Source organism: Tympanuchus pallidicinctus, unplaced genomic scaffold (genome assembly GCF_026119805.1).
Source record: "Tympanuchus pallidicinctus isolate F22 unplaced genomic scaffold, pur_lepc_1.0 scaffold10, whole genome shotgun sequence".
Taxonomy (NCBI): Eukaryota; Metazoa; Chordata; class Aves; order Galliformes; family Phasianidae; genus Tympanuchus; species Tympanuchus pallidicinctus.
Genome location: NW_026294619.1, coordinates 20,398,352 through 20,414,219, shown reverse-complemented (window position 1 = coordinate 20,414,219; position 15,868 = coordinate 20,398,352).

Sequence of the window (15,868 nt, the reverse complement as noted above, 5' to 3'; positions counted from 1 at the left end):
TGATGGAGTCACTATCCCTGAGATTTTAAAAAAACTTATAGATGTGGCACTGAGGGACGTGGTTAGTGGGCACAGTGGGGATGCATTGGTGGTTGGACTAGATAGTCTTGGAGGTCTTTTCTAACCTTAATGATTTTATGGTCTCCCTGGTATCTTAGATTCAAGCATTTCCTCACATAAGGTTGATGGTATGCAGAAAGAGAAGAGCATGGCCAAAAAACTGTAATAAATACAGTGAGTATTGGGGGTGAGGCTGGGGAGGGAAAGTGTGTCACAGCATTTTAGTCTTACATGTTTGTAACCTACTGGAGTAGGTAGTCTTACTTAGGAGGGAGTTCAAGTTTTGATGTGTTTGAATCCCAAGTAACATCCAGCCAAAAGAAGTGGGAAAATAAGAAAAATGTCAAAAGTTTTCCAAAGTGGCAGGACCCTCTACTGTCTCAGGAATGGCATTCAGGTAGTAAGAAATGAATTCCTCACCTATATTGGTGGGAATCTTCTATTGAATACCTGCCATATGCAGCAGAAATATCTTCCTCCTTTTCCTTAGGCCTTTTCAAAAATTTGTTTAATGATCAGTTCTTAAAGCAAGGCTGAAATGAAATATATTTGCATATCTAAAGAAACTCTCCAGGCACACACACCACCATCTCTTTTCCATTGAAATTAAGAGCATGCATAAAACAAATTCTCCCTTTAGCAAATTACGCAGCATTTTTCTCGTCTTGCTTTATGTGGGTTTACTAGCCAAGATGCAGTGACAGTTCCTGGCATTCTTCTGATCTTTACTGGACTTTTCATCATATGGATCGCCTGGGAAAAAAAAAAAAAAGAAAAGAAAAGAAAAATAAAAGTAAAATAAGAATATGGACAGTTGGGAAATTGCATTTTTGTAGTTTTTATCTGTGGAAATTTTCCAGTCTCTTCATCTTACTTGCAGCCACTTGCTCCTTTTTCTCCTGCAGAAAGAGAGCACTGAGCACTAATATAAGACATAGAGGCATTTTCCTTACCAGTACCCATTAACACCAGCTGAGGAGGTACCTACTGATCTGTCTTCCTACCTCTTTTGTAATTGAAGTATATTTCTTTTTTTCAGGATGAGTCAAATTTCACTTAAAAATAATTGATTCCCAGACCTGGCAACTGTATAATTTGGAGTTGTTAACCTGGGCCTTTTAAATGAGGAAAAGAGGAACTAATTGGTTGCTCTCTACTGGGACCAAGTTTATGGTCTTTATTAAACACTCAATCTCTTGATATTCTGGTTTCGTCTTTAGTATATGTCCCATCTCAGAACTGTGCATAACTTGACCAGCCTAGAATTTTAACAAATTGTGATAACTGTATTGCAACACACACACACACATACACACACACCAAAAACAAAACAAAACAAAACAAAAAAAAAACCAAAACCAATGTGTATTTCAAGAACCTGGTATCCAGGACATACGTAATTCCAGTTTATTAAATGTTAGGATAAAATTTATAAATATTATCGCAATATCCTAGCATCTTTTCATCCAGGAAACAACAGGTAGACTGTTGTTTGTCCAGAGTCACTATTTTGCTGCATTGCAAGGTTTTATTTCCTAATCTAGGGAAGACTAAATAAGAAAGAGGATAGCTTAGCTGAAGATAAAGCTTTCAAAATATTACTATCTTTGAATCAGAGGTAGGCATCTTTCTGAAGTAAATTTTACTCTAAGATAATTTAGACTAAAAGTACAGATAAAGAGTCTGAGACAAACTAGACTGAAGATAAATAAATGTCTTATCACAGAAGAAGATGGGTAAGCTTGTGTGCTTTTATTCCAAAAACCGGTTACATCACTGGCTAGCAATGGTATTCATTCTATGAATTTGTGAATAAATATGATCTTTGTGTGATGGTGCTTTTACTGCTTACTCAATTTAAACTTTAAAGAATAGATTTACTCATTCTTTTAAAAAGTGTACTATGTAGTAGCATTGATCAATTTTAAAACAAACCTAGAAGGGGAAAAAAAGGAAGACATATTGAAATAGTTATCCTTTGAGGTGGCTTGTGATTTTCTCTATTTCAGCATTAACCAAAGAGGCAGTGTTCTCTATTTCATTTTCTTGAGGTACTGTTAAAATATGAGTTACAGCTATATACTCTGTTCATTTCTCATCAGTGATTATTTTCTTTCTAATTTTCCCACTCATATCTAAAATTTTTCTGTCATTTGCCCATAATCCTAGATGATGCAGTTTCTATAGATGCCCAGCGTACCATTGGAAGTAGGAGGAGAAAAGAGTTTTATACAACAGTCTGCATACAGTAAATAACATTTCTAGAGCTCTTTCAATTTCATATCCCACTGGCTTCCAAAAACAGTTTAAGCTACTTAGCTTCTCCTGCCAATTCTCTTAGTACTATAATAGCATTATATTTTTATGGCTATTTTTTTAGTATTATTATTCCTTATGTTATGGAGAAGTATTCAGTACAGGTCCTAAAAACATTTGAGAAGTTGTTAGATGTTCCAGAGGAGGGAAGGGATTTGAGAAATTTTAAGTTTCATTCACCCCCCTTCAGTATCATGTAAGATACCTGCCTGCATTGAAGTTGATGCAAGTCAAAAGAAAAACAGGAGCAGAAAAGAGGAGAAATAAGAATGTGTACTTCATTTTCTACTCAAGAGTCTAAAAACATTTATCTATCTTTCACAATGCAGTGCCACTTGGAAATTCCTGAATACCTGAAAAACAGCATTTTGCACAGCCGGGGACAGAGGAGCTTGAGCTATGGTACCCTTTGCCCAATTTGAGGGGCACTGTTCCCAAATTAATCTACCCAGCTCTGAAGCCAGATAATTTGGTGCTAACTCAGGTATTTCTGCATAGTGCTGCATTGCACTGTGTAAAATACCAGCGTGGTTGTACATGCAATGCAGCACAGCTGACAGTTACACCAAGCTCTGCCAACAAGGATCAAAGTAATTTAATTTCCTTCAATTATAATCCATTTAGATATAACATATAGCAGAAAAAAAAAAAAGAAAAAAAAGAAAAAAACCTTTTAGATAAACAGGCTCTCTTAAAGGCCATAGGATATTTTTTATGTGCTAGCACAAAACTTGCTAGCTCACAGAATTTTTAAGCATTCTTAAACTGTGATATCTTGTATCTGTTAAAGTAAAGCAATTTTTTCTCCTTAAAATTTCATTAAAGCTAATTATTCAGCAAAATCTTCATGGCTATTGTCATAACTTATTAATATTTCTTGGGTTTAGATCAGAATAATCAGTAGAATAAAAATTAATTAAGCCTGATTTTCAAATCAGATGCAAAATAGTAACTCTGAGCAGCAGAATAGTTGCCCAAGGAGGTTATGGATGCCTCATCCCTGGAGACATTCAACGCCAGACTGGATGTGGCTCTGGGCAGCCTGGTCTAGTTGTTAGCGACCCTGCCCATGGCAGGGGGTTTGAAACCAGATGATCTTCGAGGTTCTTTTCAACCCAGGCCATTCTATGATTCCATTCTATGATTTATGTCCCAAACTGAGATCAGAGTATGTCCTGTTTTCAATACCAAAATTATTATTTTGGAAATGTGTTCAAGGCAAGGAAGCATATGAAAAGCATTGTTAGAAAATTTGTCTTTGTGGGTAAAAATAGTAACTCCTCAGAATTTGCCGGTGAGGCAAATTTTTAGCCACTGATTTCCCTGTCCTCTTCAACAAGGAAACAGCAATTGCACAGCAAGTACCCAGTTTCAGAGTCCCAGTGTCCTCAACTATAAGGAGATTGTTATGCATCCTTGGTTGAACACAAGCTTCTCTATTTCTTTATTTGATTTATCTGAATGAGAACCTAATTCCTAATTACTGATGTTCATCAAGTATAGTGTAGCAAATTGAGGCAGTAGAAGTACTGAGATTAATACTGTTCTTTCTCTATATTAATCTGTTTTTCCTGTGTTATTGGAGACAAAGACAGGACCTCATTTGGATGTTATGGTTTGTATGTATTACAGATATCAGCACTATTTACATAAGGCATTCCCAGAATGAAAGTTGTACTGCACATTTCCTTTTTGTTGTGACCTTTGTGGCTATCCAATCATAATTTTGCTCATATTTTATCTAAATCTCTGCAGCTTGGAATTTTCTAGACTTCCTGGGTAGTAAGTTCGGGACTGTCATAGGACTTACTCTTCAAATTTCCAGACCTTGGTTTTACTGTTTAGTCCAAAATCCTATTTTGATGACTGAGCAAGACAGGCTTGCTAGGAGTGTCCATCAAACAACCTGTGAATCAGTGATTACATGAGAGGGAAGACAGATTTTATCTTGGACTTCTTTAACCACAGTGTTTTTTCCCCTAAAAATTTCACCTGTTTCTTAAAACATGACTACTAGGCCAACACACTCATGCTTTCTTTCTCATCTGCTTTCAAGCATTTGAAAAGAAAAAGTGGTTCAAAGAAGATCTGCTTACCAGTAAAGGTTGATGACTATTATGGCTGCTCTGCAATAGAGTTTGCCTATTATTTTACTGGTGGAACCTGAGCTGGATTGAGCTTTGCTGTATGTTCTTACTGATGGAGGTATTTGTACCTTATAGATGAAAAGCTTTGTCTAGGCTGTATGAGGAAAAATGAGTACTTCAAATTAGTTTTGATTATATAGAGATGTTGCCTTTTAAGCACTTTCTTGAAATCTATTTTTCAGTTTTTTTCATCTTTATCAATGCTTATTCTGTTTCTCTGCTTCATATTCTGTTATTCTAATGCAGTAATTTTGAGGGTGTTATTGTAAGCCTGCTTCAGTCTCACTCTAACACTACCTGTTCTTTGAGTATCTTTTCTTTCATTCTACTGATACCAAGGACTGCAGTTTGCACTCTTTCTGATAAATCTGAATTAAGCTCCATATACCCTGTAATGCTGTGAAAGGAATTCTTAGTGCTGATCTCCTAATAACAATGATATGACCATGCACAGAACACTGTTCCCTGCCACACCTTTCTTGTTCACACCAATTCACCAACAAGACTGCTTTCCTTTTCAGGAGCTGCTGGCTTCTAATGTTGAGTCCTGAAGTCTGATGTGTTACAGAAGAAATAGGAGCACTCAGACAGCGATGAATAGCAGGGATGTCATCTCTGTCCCCTTCTCTGGGAGGGATGTAGTTTTTCTATAGCAGAACAAGGAGTCTTGCCCATCGCTCAGTGTCTGCTTTTGTTCATGTCTCAGCTTTTTAATGATCCAAGTAACTAATGCACTTGAGTAGAAGGAAAAAAATCTTTGTTTCACAACCTTGCTCTGTGTCTTAATTTATTCTGAGCAAGTTGTGCAATTTGTTACTGAGAACTCTCAAAAAAATTGTAGCGCTGTATTATGAAGTTCGTTATGCACCTTCTTCTCTCTCTTCCAAGCAGAAGAATAAATAACAATTTGTAATTCCAAATCTATCTTGTAACAGTATGTGTTTTGGTGTGTTCCTCCTAGCTTGGACAAGTCAGTCACATCTCTTAGTCAGCATAACTAATGTGTTTGTCTCTGATACAGAGAAAGTGAAAGATGAGACTTTGCACACTCCATTAAAACAGACCAAAATATGGTCAAAGTCAGGCTGAATACACTCACTGTGCAAGACATGGCTGTGCGTGCAGAGATGATTTCTTACATCTCTGCTGATTGAACTGTGTGAACTGTACATTAATGGAGTCATGACCAAATAAAGCAGGAATGCATGAGCAAAAGAAAAGAGACATCAGAAACACAGATGAACATAAATTGTTTTCAGTTGCTCCAGATGATATTGCATTTGGTTGTCAGCAAATGACATTTCAAGCTTTTCTTGCTTCATTTCTGATCCAAACACTCTCACTAGCAGTAACAATATTACTTGGAAAAACTTCAAAATAAAAATCTTGTTCTGGAGACAAAAATGCATTCCTTCTTTAATGGTCACTTTAAAGTTCCTTTGAAGACTCACACAGGAAGGTTATTACAATGAAATTATACTGTTAGTATTTCTCAATCTTGCTTGAACATAGGTTGGCAAGGCCTATCTGCTTAAGACAGAAACTGAAGTAAGAACTTGCTTAATTTCTAATGTACAATTTCTTCTTGGTCTTTCAAAGGCTGGTAGCCTGAAATGTTACATTGCCTCTAAATTCACGACATCCTTGTGTGCAGTCAACTGATTTGATCTTCTGTCATTTGAGTCCGTGCATCCACTAATAAAGAGCTCTGCTTATGACCAGGAAGGAATAATTTTGATGATACTCTGTAGTATGGTTTCTCTGATCCATCCCTGAGTAGAGACAGACCAAAATCTCTAAGTAGCTGACTCTTAATCTACTCTGCAGTCTAATAGCAGACAAAATCCCCAGAAAACTGAAGGATAATGATTAAGGACTTCGCATCTCATGGTTTAGATCTTTACTTCCTCTCTCTGGGAAGTCTCCCATCATCTGGGTTCTTACGCTTCAGTACTGAGGATTAACAGTTACATGCTGCTACCCTTGTTCCCTGTCTTCTCCTGCATTCATCCCCCGCTCCTCTCACATGTTTCCTGAGCAAAATTGTCCTTCATTGCCCTGAATTTGTTCAGGCTGGAAGTCTTGCAAAGAAGAACCTCTTCATTCATTGATGTCAACTAATTCTCTTACTAGAATCAAATAAGCTGTGATTCTAAAGCTCTGAAAGAGGCTAAGCCTACTGTCACATTACTATTGTAACCTAACATGTGACACTAAAATAGTGATGTCTCTGGATTTATTCTCTTGAACTACAGGTGGTAGTCTTTTCCAGACAAAATGTCTGTTAAGGCTACCTAAATCTTGGAAAATTACTTCTCTAATAAGGCATAGCGTGGTCATAGATCTCTCTTCAATTTGGAGAACTACCATGGCCTCATAACTTTCTGTAATTCAGGTGGTGGTAATAAGGTGTCAGTGACTTCTCACTGTTTCATTACTCTAATTCCTGGAGAGCTGGGATTAATTCAGTTACAGTTGTCAAGTGTTTTGCTAATTAAACTCTGCAGCTATAAGGTGGCTGATTCAGCAGGAAGCAGAATTCATTTTCTTCAAGACACACTGGTACTTCTTTTCCCTAGCTAAGCTATCCTGTGATCCTCCCTACGTTGCAGAAGCAGGAATGCCAGACATAACTACAGTTCTTGTATTCCCAATGAGATCTGATTGATACTGGGGATGCCAGGAACTCTGAAGTTTTGGCTCTCATGCCCCTGTCCAAAACTGAGCTTTGGCCAGTAATGCCATCTGATCATGCAGCTTTCTCTGAATAGATTTGTTTTACTCCTCCTTTCATATCTTCCCCTTTTCCCTGCAGTGAGCTATTTAAATAAATAAATAAATGAAGAGAATTAAAAGCAATCCACACAATACACCCTGCAGCAACTTATTTAACAGATAGCATACATGGAATACAAAATCATCCTCTAGAAAGTCTAATCAGTAGGTTTTGTTTCATCTTTAAGGAAAAGAATGGATAATCCCATTAGGCTATGTTATTGATTTAAAGTCTCAATTGTATTAAGAGCGGAAGGTTTTGTTCAAGAGATCTGCTAATATCACCAGCACAAAAATAAATCCAGAAACTTAAGTAATGAGAATTCCTGTATGAGAAAATTGATTAGTAATAGATTAAAAGAACTTTCCATAGCTTTATAAAAGGAAAGAGGATATGATTATGTTCCTAGAGAACATTTGGCAAAGGTTCTTTTTATGGCAAGAGGGCATAGCACTCAGGATACCACCCCTCTCCCCCCCTCTGAAAAAAAAAAATTGGATTAAGATTAAGCAAAAACAAATAGTGGTATAGCAAGAATGCCAGTTACAGTTGCTACACTGAAAGATCTATGTAGGAAGCTTATATGATACATTAACTGACTTAAAGTATATGGAATACCTTAAGGACATCTGCTTGTTAATATGATTCTTGTCAAACTCCTTGTTTGGCATTGTGGGTTTCCTAACATGGAATGCCTTCAGGTAAATAGAATTGAATGCCAAATGACAGAAAGTATACATGAGTGGATGGAATGAAAAATATTTCATGTTCTCCTCAAGAGAACTCACTGTGGAAAAATTATTTTAAAGTTTGCTGTTCCTCTGAAGTTATCTGGTTGTACTTCCACACGCAGTGTAAACTCTTACTATTTAATTTTATAGACAACCTGTAGAACAACTCAAATATTAAGGAATTTATATGGTGAAACTGCAGAGATAGTGTCACTGCCAAAGTGGATAGGCCACAGGGCAAGATAATTAAGGATTTCTCTTAACCTATTGTAATCAACTTGTAAAAAAAAATCACTTTATCAATCTCTGAATGCATTTGGAGTTCCCACAATCCTGCAAACACACATGCGGATAAGGTAAATACACTATTTAACTGACACTAAAAATTAAGCACTTTTCATAGCTCAGTAAAAGATAATTAGACAAGTGATGATATTAAAATAGAACAAAAATTGTTAAAAGTATAAAATCAGACTGTGGAGTACATTTGGAGTTTACCTGAAAGCAGCAAAAGAAACCCTTGCCAATCATCTCTGAAAAATCACATCACTGTGATCCAAATATTCCATTAAAGTTTTTGTTTAATTCCAACAAGTTTCTTCACTGATAGAAAAATCTTGGAAAAAAAATATTTTTATACTTCATTTGAGGAAGACCCAAACAGCATCAAGAGTTAGAGAATATATGTTGTATATGTATATACACAGACACATATTTTGTTCTAAGGTCAAGCAACATATTGTCAAATATTCTATGCATACATATGTATGGACACATATATATGTTAGATACCATATCATAATACTCCAGGTAGAGTGATGATAGCTATAAAGAAATGAAGTGCCGAAAACATCAGTTATCTATTCTAAAACAAAGGATATAACTATTGTTTCTTGTGTTCTGTGTAAGATGCTGCAGACATAAAACATAAAAAAATTGTCCGTTTCATTTGAGGCATGTATCCATCTTTGTGCTGAAATCTAAAGAAATTTAGAAATGCTTTTGATATGATAAGGAATGTTAGGTTGTTGTATCTTAACTTTAGCCAAGTGGCTAACTGTGGGTAGTTGTGCATCTTTTAAGAGTTTTTCTTTGTTTATTTGGCATGTGTTCTTTTTTGCTTTTGGTATATTTTTGTTTCTTTGTTTTTGTTGTTTGTTTTGTGTTTGTTTGTTTGTTTTATGGTGGGGCAAGGAAGCTGAAAACTCAATAATGATATCTATCCAATTCATCTTAAGTGCATAACTACTGCTTTGTTATTCCTACCTGTTATGATTTCTCCTGAAACATGTGCATCAGGCTCTTTTCTTCGTCTTTATTTGAAGGTTCCTCTTTTCCTTCTCCAAGGACTTTAACATAAGTCCAGTTTGTTCCCCAGTCTTTCACTGAAGTTAATATCAGTCCCAACAGAACTATTCAATTTTAGCCAGGGATTTAGATATCGTATACTTCATTATTGCATACATCTTTATAACTATATATTGTTCAGTCTAGGACTAGATATTTCACAAAGGAAAATATTTCTATTTCAACACATCATAAATCTTTTACTAGTTGAATCTTTTTCCTTTGGATACTGCTTTATACTTTTTTTTTTAACCCTCTTCCATTTAAACAGCTTTTATTCCACCAATGTTTGTTGCATGGAGCTTTCTACCCATGGTCTTCTCTCCTCTTTGTAAAGAGAAAATCTTTACATCATCTTCCTTTACAAAAGCATTGAAAATTTTGAGAATATTTGCCATAAATGAAACAAGAAAATCATTTAGCATATACAAAGTTTATGTTTTTATTTTCTGAGAAGGGAGAAAGATTGATGAAAGCATTAAATGGAAAATATCTTAGTGCTTGTGGCTCTTCCATCTGCCTGATATGGAAAATACGAGAGTGTTTCTTAGTGAGATAGACAAAGGGAATGCAGCCAAGAGTCTGTGCTGGAACTGTCCTAGAAGAAGTGGTCTTAGTTGGCAGAATTGTCAACAGTTATGCTTTGGTGCCTATTGAGCTCAGGAAAGGATTGGATTTGGTCTGAATGTTAAAAATTTTCAATAAAAGCTATATATGAGCTAGATTTCATGTACAGTGACATACTGTATTTTTAAAAAGCGTGTTAAGGAGAATATAATAACAACAAGCTATCTTTATAATCAGTGAGAACTTGCAAGTGTTTGTAAACAATGCCATGGCAATATTTGACTGGAAATAGACTTTTTATTTTTTCTTGTCTCTACCTAATTGTTCTATATCAGTTGTTCATTCACTCTCCATCTTGAAAGCTAGAGTTCAAAAATGAGTGGTTCTGTGCAGAGGGAATTATACTTAGAAAGATTTGAGTATCTGAACAACCTAAATAGAAGGTGTGTTGATGTGTTGTTTGTTTTATTTGTTTTTAATCTAAATGCTATAAACAGAAACTGAAAGTTCTCCAAACATCCTATAATGATCTCATGTGTATTGCAGACCTTATCCCTCTTACATTGAAGCCAGTGAGAGGCTTGATGCTGACTTGACTTCCTAAGACATGGGAATCTTCTTTCTACAATTAACATGAACACTATAAACACTATATCTCTTTGATCCCAGGAGCCATATCCAGAATTGCCCTGAGCCACGTGAGCTGTTCAGAATTAAAAGTAAAGGAAGGAAGCTGACACTTAATTGTGCAGACTGCTTTAATATGAGATAAGTACCTCAGAGTGGTGAAGTTCCAGAAGTATTCCACAAATATCTTTGCTGATGCTCCCAGGTGAATAGACATTATGTGCGTGGATTTGTTCTGGTGAATGGAAGGAAGCTTCCTGGAAGCAGATCAGTTCCTCTGTAGAGAATGTAAATAAATTCATTACATAGATTTCATATAAAAGGTAAAATAAAAAGGAAAAAATAAGCATTTTTTTATGAAAATTGAATGAAAATGTAAACATCATGCTATTTCCTGAAGAGTCTTATACTGCCATCTTCTGGGGGTATAAAGAGAAGATAAATAAAAGCAAGAAAGAAAGTCAAGCTTAAGCAACTCTCTTTTCAAAAGCTGCAAAAGCTCCTTATTGACTTCTCAAACCAGCTTGCAGATTTCAGTAAACAAGGAGACTCTTGAACTCCATTTTGCATCTTCTTGACCTCTAAATAACCCATTCACTTACACCTCTGTTGTTTGAGTGCTTTTCCATCCTTCAGTTTTGTAATCTGACTATGAGATATATTCAAATAACCAAAATAGTCTTTTTGCATCTTTGGGCCTTTATTTATACATTCTGGTAGTTACTATAGAATCTGACCAGTGTAACTTTGGAAAAATGATCTCTTTTTAATAAAAACTAAAAAGAACTATTTGAGTTATAAGTTTGAGAGGTTTTACTTTTGTTTTATATCAAAGCAAAATTATGTTGTAGAAGCAAATCACTATTAGAAACATAGATCTGTGGAGACAGTGGTTGGAAAAAAACCACAAAATAAATTCCAAGGAAATTATTATGTAATTATTATTTTACTTTTTTGGTAAAATGGTAAAGTGACTCTGGAAGCTGATTGTCAAGTTCTCCTTTGAAAACAGCAGATACTTTCTTTTATATTTCTTCATTCTTTTTTATTGACCAGAGTTTCCCATTTCACATTACTACTTTAATGTTGATACTTTTCACTTTGTGACAAATTGGATGTTCCACATTAGGATTTTCTGTGCTTAGAGTCAAGGCTTCAGTGAATCCTAATGGCACAAGGACATTTGTTTACCCATATTTGACAACATCCCCATTGTGGTAGTGTGTTAAAATAAACTTCTGAAGTGTAGCATACTTTCTTTAAGTAATGGATTTTTATCCTATTATGAGATCATCAGATGTTCTTCATACCCCAGAATTTATATTTCATTGAATTTTCAGATTTCATATTTACTTGCATATCCATGCAAATCAATATAATTTCAGTATCCATTTATGAAGTTGTAATGGAATGGACATAAACCATTAGTGGATGACTTTACTCTGTTCAATATGGTACAATAGCAACCTAATAGTTTATGAAAATCTTTGTTACATGTAGCTATACAACCACTACTCAGACATGTACTTCTCCTTCAGTAGAGACTTGTGTACTCAATCCCTGCTAGCACTTTTAACGAATTTCAGTCCTTAATAGCTGTGTAGTTCTTCAAGTGTTCAATAGATGCGCTTTCAGATGTATCACTGCAAAAAAAAAAAAAAAAATACAACAGAAACACAAAAATGTCAGGACAACAGTAAGTTCCATATAAGGGTAAGTATGACCACTTGTCTGTATAAGAAGTAGCCAAGTATGTAAATGTTGTGATTTTGTTAGAAGAACTACAAAAAGGCTGAACTCACTAAGTTAATTTGTTGTAGAAGAATAATCCTAAGGAATTAACTTTATGCCTTTTTTTGTTTTCGTGCCTTAAATACTCTTTCAATTGATAAACTTGAGAAGTTTAGTGAAAATTTTTCAATAGAAGTGGAGTCAACAATGGTTAACTTTTCTGCCTTAAGGAGTGTTTAGTGAGAGAAAAATCTTCTGTGTTCACCTAAAAATAAATTCAGCTATGAGAAAGAATTTTCAAGTGTGCTAATAAGTCCTTTGTGAAAGATATCTGTGTTTTTACATTAACAAGATCTAAGGTTTTCTGTTTATTTCATTGAGAGACGCACCAGATAAAGAATAGTATCAAAAGTAAGCTGTCCAAGATGAACAGGAAGCAACAATTTTGCAGTCTGTATATGCAACTATCAAGTCAATTCAGTTGTGGATGCTGAAAGTTGTTTATGAAACAGTAAATGAACTGCTAAAGTATTCTTCTGTAAAATGTATTTCACATGCCTTTATTTTGATTTTCTTTCTAGGGAATGCGATCAAAACTCTCACATCCCTCGTGCAAGGTTCTATTCTGAAGACTAGACACCAAGTGTCTTGAAACCAGTGAAAATGCTATAATACCTCATCAGCATTCATTAGCATAACACTGGTACTTGTAGGCAGGTGAAATCTAATCAAATAAAGAGGAAGGAAGATCTGTGTTGTGACAGACTCACACAGGACCATACATTACATCAACTGGATAAATCCTTACCTGCTAACTGTCTCGCCCTTTTATAGTATGAAGGAACCAGTCCCCATAACTGTTGAGAATCATACCATGTGGATGGCATTCTTGAAAATTATATCATAATGAGTATTCTGCTTTTTAAAACATACTTCCTGAATAGTATTATGTGAACTGTAATTAATTCTGGTAGGCTCAGAACAGGATTATGAAACTACTGTCTAGTCTATCTAATCAATTTATTGCATCAAACACCAAATAAAGAAACAGAAACGGGGGAAAATATTCTGTTCACAAACTTGGTTTTCTTGTACTGTGAATAAAAATACCAATTCCCCAAAGAGGAAGAAAATTATGCTGCAGGTCTGCTGTAGCACTCATGGTACCAGAGCTAATATAATAATAATTACTCACGTCATCTTTGCAAAATAAAGGAAGAGAACAAAGGTGAACAAAATGATCAGAATATGTACATGGGTTAGGGAAAGTGCTTATCTGGAACCCAAACTTCTGTGTGTGCTGGGGATTTAATTTTGACAGTTTGAAACAGGCTTGATCAGAAAGCATAATTTTTCATTGGAGGAACAGTGTAATTTTTCCATCTGAAGGTCCAAAAATGAAATCTGAATGAGAAGATTCAAATAAAAAAAATAATAACTTAAAGCTTCAAGGTTTGTTTTCACTTCAGTACTGAACGATAATACCTTTCGTCCATTTCACTAATTCTAATTTAAAAAAAAATACAATAAACTACTGAAGTCTTTAACCTCAAATTGAACAATTGAATCATCTGCTAAGAAAATCTGAAGTATAGTCTCAGGAACTTTTTTAACAGTTTTTAGCATTTTTGAGCTTCTACTCTTGTCAATGGACAAATTCAGGGGACAGAATTATAATAACAAAGATATCATATTTATACATATATATATATATATCATAACAAAGATAACAACAATTGCAAGGGAGAGGAAGAATCTGTAGGAAACTGAAACTGCTTTGGTATTGATATACAATGTATGTAGCCCTTTTTATAAAACTTTAAGTTTCAGATTTGTTTCAAATGGAATTTTAAGAAAAAAGAGTCTAGAATTTGGAATTGAGGATTGGGAGTGTGCTATCCCAGCCTGCAAGGCAAAATTGCTGTTGCTGGGTCAAATTTTCATTGGTGTTTACTTCCCAAGTGTACCCTAGAACTGCTGAAAACCATGAAAGTCACAGAGGTTTGTTGCACATCGGTGTTGCAATTAGTAGATAGTCCTGACTTTCTCTTCTCTTCCTTGTTTTAAATTTGCTTAGGATGTCCAAAGTGTGTATTTCATTTTAAGCCACCATAACTACTGACAAACAGTCCATAATCAGGTTTTATTATGATTATCCCCTTCTGATACTATTTATTTCTATTGCCCTTTGCCCTCCTCCTTTACTCATTTGCTTATCTCTGAGGTTCACTTACACAGTTCACAAAGCTGAAGGCTTGGATGCTTGGAATACCTGGAGCCCCCAGTACAAGAAAGATGCAGAGCTCTTGGAACAAGTCCAGTGGAGGACCACTAAGATGATCAGATGGCTGGAGCACCTCTCCTATGAGGAAAAGTTGAGGGAACTGGAATTGTTTAGCTTGGAGAATAGAAGGCTCCAGGGAGACTTCATTGTGGCCTTCCAGTACTTGAAGGGAGCATATAAACAGGTGGGGGAATGGCTGTTTATGAGGGTGGATAGTGATAGGACAAGGGGGAATGGTTTTAAACTGAGACAGGGGAGGTTTTTTTATATATTGGAAGGAAGTTTTTCACACAGAGGGTGGTGACACTTTTGGAACAGGTTGCCAAGGAGGTTGCAGATGCCCCATCCTTGGAGGCATTCAAGGCCAGGCTGGATGTGGCTCTGGGCAGCCTGGTCTGGTGGTTGGTGACTCTGCACATAGCAGGGAGGTTGAAACTAGATGATCATTATGATCCTTTTCTATCCAGGCTATTCTATGTTTCTAAGATTCTATGAATGTTACTAGAATTTATGGTTTTAATCCAGGAAAATATGTATGTCAGATATTCTGGCAAATATCTGTTGATGATTTTTGAGTTTAAACATCCTTACCTCTGCCAAAAAAGCCTTTTTCCCTAAGTCAGATGGTTAATATTCATCTCTAAATTGGTGTGATATAATGGAAGTTTTTAGGTAGTGTGTGCAATCCTGATAAGTCGGTAGTACGACACACATTTTTTGTCTGTTTTGATAGATAATAAAAGCCTAACCTTAGTAATAACCAAACCCCCCTGTTCTGTATTGCAAGTACATAAAAATTCCCTATGGGACCATTGAAACTTGAAATCAGTCAACTGGATACCTAGCTCCCCAAGGTGCTGAAAACTTTTGTTAGCATTCAGAAGGGCAGCTGCCAGCCAGGCTTCCGCTGTTGATCTTGTTCTATCAACAGCAAGGTGTGAAGCTGACAAGAAACAATAATTTTGCCACCAAGGACAGGCTTTTGGAAATGCTTCACTTCTTTCTGATGGTTTTCAGCACCGAGGAATTTATCTAGCTGTATTCAGTTCTAACCTATAAATTTAACTGTACTTGTCTTACACTGATTATCTGTGTTTTCTCTTTACAGTAGTCTTCTCTCCATGACAGCCAGAATTTTCTTCTAGAAAATACTAGCATAGGTACTAACAATAATGGATGGAGTTTCTGGGCAGTTCAGCAACACAAACAATAAAGCTATGCACAAATCATTCCAGCAAAGAGCTGATGAGTAATTTAGCTTGCATGAAGATGATTTTGCTTC